This window comes from Tupaia chinensis, unplaced genomic scaffold (genome assembly GCF_000334495.1).
Source record: "Tupaia chinensis unplaced genomic scaffold, TupChi_1.0 Scaffold000541_1, whole genome shotgun sequence".
Lineage (NCBI taxonomy): Eukaryota > Metazoa > Chordata > Mammalia > Scandentia > Tupaiidae > Tupaia > Tupaia belangeri.
The window spans coordinates 175,152-178,568 of record NW_006160054.1 but is presented as its reverse complement, the minus strand read 5'-3'; the positions used below and the strand labels follow the sequence as shown (position 1 = coordinate 178,568).

Genomic DNA, 3,417 nt, shown 5'->3' with positions numbered 1-3,417 from the left:
AAGCGAGAATCCTTGGGGCCACCTCAGAGTTTCATGACGTCATAAGGACATTGTCCAAATTACAATAGTTACAGAGTCATTACAGAAGCCATTTTTGCTGGTTTGTGTGCTAAGAGAGTAATCTTTTTGTTGTTGTTGTTACTTAGTTTTTATTTCATAATCATAAACCTACCTTTGCAAGTCAGCTAGATTTGGAGGGGAATAAGGGCAAGACGGAGCCCACAGAACTGCAGCGAGAGCACAGGTTGCAGGACCTAGCGAGCAGAGGGGGTGGAGGGTGCGCTCCTGAGCTACAGAGGACAGGTTGGTGGTTGAGAGAAAACCAGGCAAATCCATTAGAGTTGTCCACAGTCAGCCATGGTGATCTCCCTGCTGGTCTTGCCATTCTTGGACCCAAAGCGCTCCGTGGCTTCCACGACGCTTATGCCCTCTTTCACCTTGCCAAAGACCACATGCTTGCCATTCAACCGTTCAGTCTTGGCAGAGCAGGTGAAAAACTGAGAACCGTTGTGTTGGGTCCAGCATTTGCCATGGACAACATGCCAGGACCTGTGTGTTTTAGGATGAAGTTCTCATCGAATTTCTCATCATAGGTGGACTTGTTGCCAATACCATGATGGCGTGTGAAGTCACCATACTGGCACAGAAACCCTGGAATAATTCTGTGAAAGCAGGAACCCTTATAACCAGTGCTCAAAGCATGAAAGTTTTCTGCTGTCTTTGAAACTTTGCAAACAGCTCAAAGGAGATGCAGCCCAAGGGCTTGTAGTCGACAGTGATGTCGAAGAACATGGTGAGATTGACCATGGTTGAGGGCAAGAAACTCAGGCAATGGCGTCTGCAAAGCCAGAAAGTCATAATGTAAAGAACTGTTTTTATTAGGTCCCTGATAAGAGAGAAGAAATAGTTACACAGAATTGTCCTACATTTATCGAAATGTACTTAACCTTGGCACGTAGTGCTCCAAGCACTCTAGTCAGAGTGACAGAAAGGGGTGTGCATTTGGGAGTGTGGCCATCAAATCCCACTGAGGACAGATATCTTGTCCCATGGACGGGTGTCTTCACTGCTGCCATGACTTTGCAAAAAAAGGTATCACTTAGTTGTCATTGAAACCTTCACAAAGGTGCTTTATATTCATCTGCTAGCACTTAATAAGCACTTGTGGAATTCCTACTTTGTACCAAGGAGAGAAGTAGATACACTTTGCAAAAAATCTATGGTCTCTCTCTTTTTTTTTTTTCCTTGAGAGGTTTTTGCTATAGGGTGTGCGTGCTCACCAGGAAGACAGAGAGAGACAGAGAGACAGAAAGTGAGAAATTAACCCCCAGGGCAGATGGCTACGCCGCAATCCCTTCTCCATTCTCCTCTTGGAATATTGGGCATGCACGCATGCACACGTGCCTGGTGTGAGGGACTTGAACCGCGGTTAATTACATGGGAGTCCAGCGACATAGCCATTATGCCAACTGCTGGTCCCAAGTTTAAAGTACATTTTAATGAGAGCTCTAGAAATTATAGTACTTTGTGAGTCTGGATGGTGGCACAATGGCAATGCACCCCTCTGTGATGCTGGGCCCGCCTGGGAAGGTCCCAGGTTCATGTTCTGAGTCTTTCCTGTACATGCCACAGGCTTGCCTACATGTCCACGGTCTGGGGCTGGCTGAGGCTGGGCGTGGATTACCGTGTGGAGGCGCTGGTGTGGGGGGATACCTGTTCTCTTTCTGTCTTTCTCGTGGAAGAAATTAGTAACTTAAAAAAAAAAAAAAGAGAGAGAGACAGAGGCAAAAAGTTGAAATCCGAGACCCTCATTTTATATACGAAAATCTGCACTGGGCAGGTTATATGCATGGTGAAAGATGGAAACTTAGCTGGTTACAGTGCCAAGGTTAGTATCCTGTTTGTATCTCCCATATCTTAGTTGTGACTTACAGGTCAGTATGGCAAACTTTGGATTCCACTCAGACCCAGCCCAGATGACTCCAGGCTCATTCTTTTTTGTCACCACAGTACTGTCAACAAGTCAGCACTCATCTCCTCTGTCCCAGAGCCAAATGTCATGGCCTTGGACTTCCCTGAGCATTCCAGCCACAGCCCCAGTCCCAAGCACTCTTATAGCAAGTATTAATGCAAAAGTGAAGAAAACGTGAGTGTTTCTGCCTCTTTTATGAATCTGTCATTGCATTGATAACAGAAACCAATCCAAATTAGCTTATGCTAGAAAGGGGATTTATTAAAACTGAAGAAGACAAGACATGAGCCTTAAGTGTCCAGAAGACTAGAACTAGGAGTTCACATTCAATTAGGACTCTCTTTCTCTCTCCTCTGCTAGAGAAGCAGAGTGCTGGCTTAATTTTTCCAACCAGCTTCCTCCACATGGTGCTCACCAGAGAGAGACAGAGAGAGAGAAAAGCACCCCCAATGGGACATGTTCACACTGCAATCTCTTCTCTTCCATTTCTTCATTCTGTCAGGATTTTGAAGCATGCACACATACGTGCCCGGTTTGTTTTTCAAGTCACTAGGGCTGGGATCCGCACAGTGGTCAGACATGTGGGTTCTGGCTCCCTTAACTACAAGGCTCCGGGGCTGGTCCAGACTCATGATATTACACGGCGGGCCTGGCTGGGACTGTGTGCTCTCACTTTCAGGGGAGAAGCGAAGTATTATGATTGACTCAGGCTGAGCTCTTGGGCTCTGGGTGGGAGTGGGGTCTCTTTTGAGAGGAAAGAGGAAAGTGATTCAGTGAAGACAAAATGTATGCTTAGATTAGCTCGCCCTGAGGGAGGTGGTCATTCACGGTCCATCACAGGCTCAGGTGATAAGCATGTGTGTAGAATTTAGATCTCAAATTAATTTGCTTGCCAACAAGGAGGACTGAACACATGTTCCTGTGAATATTCTCAATACTTGGTTTTATAATACACATCCTGAATGCTGAGATTTCTTTCATATCGAGTATTCACTGCAGTTTTGTGGGCAGTAAAGCAAAAGGGAAGATGGAATACCAACAATCTCCTTTCTATGGTTGAGCTTGTCCTGACGTCAGTCAGTCTTGGATTTAAGAACCCAGTGCAGCCCTTCTACAACACCTTGCCAAGTATTTATCATCACTTATAATTTTAGAAGAGCTTGGATTTGACTTTACATGGGAAAGTTGTTCATATGTGTTTTTTTTTTTTTTTTTTGAGAGAGATTTTTGTTATAGGGCATGTGTAATCACCAGAGACAGAGGGAGACAGAGAGATAGAAAGTCAGAAATAAGCCCCAGAGGGGATGGCCACAATGCAATCCCTTCTACTCCATTCTCTTCTTGGGATTTTTAGACACACATGCCCAGCGTGAGTTTTAAGCTGCTGGGTCTAGGACTTGAACTGCAGTTGGCCATGTGGTAGTCCAATGTCTTAACCACTATGC

At 45.3% G+C, this 3,417-nt stretch overlaps 1 pseudogene; it reads right to left on the bottom strand.

Moving 5' to 3' along the window:
- Positions 1-335: 335 nt before the first annotated feature.
- LOC102489559 (peptidyl-prolyl cis-trans isomerase A pseudogene) lies at positions 336-807 on the bottom strand (annotated as a pseudogene).
- Between the last annotated feature and the right edge of the window lie 2,610 nt (positions 808-3,417).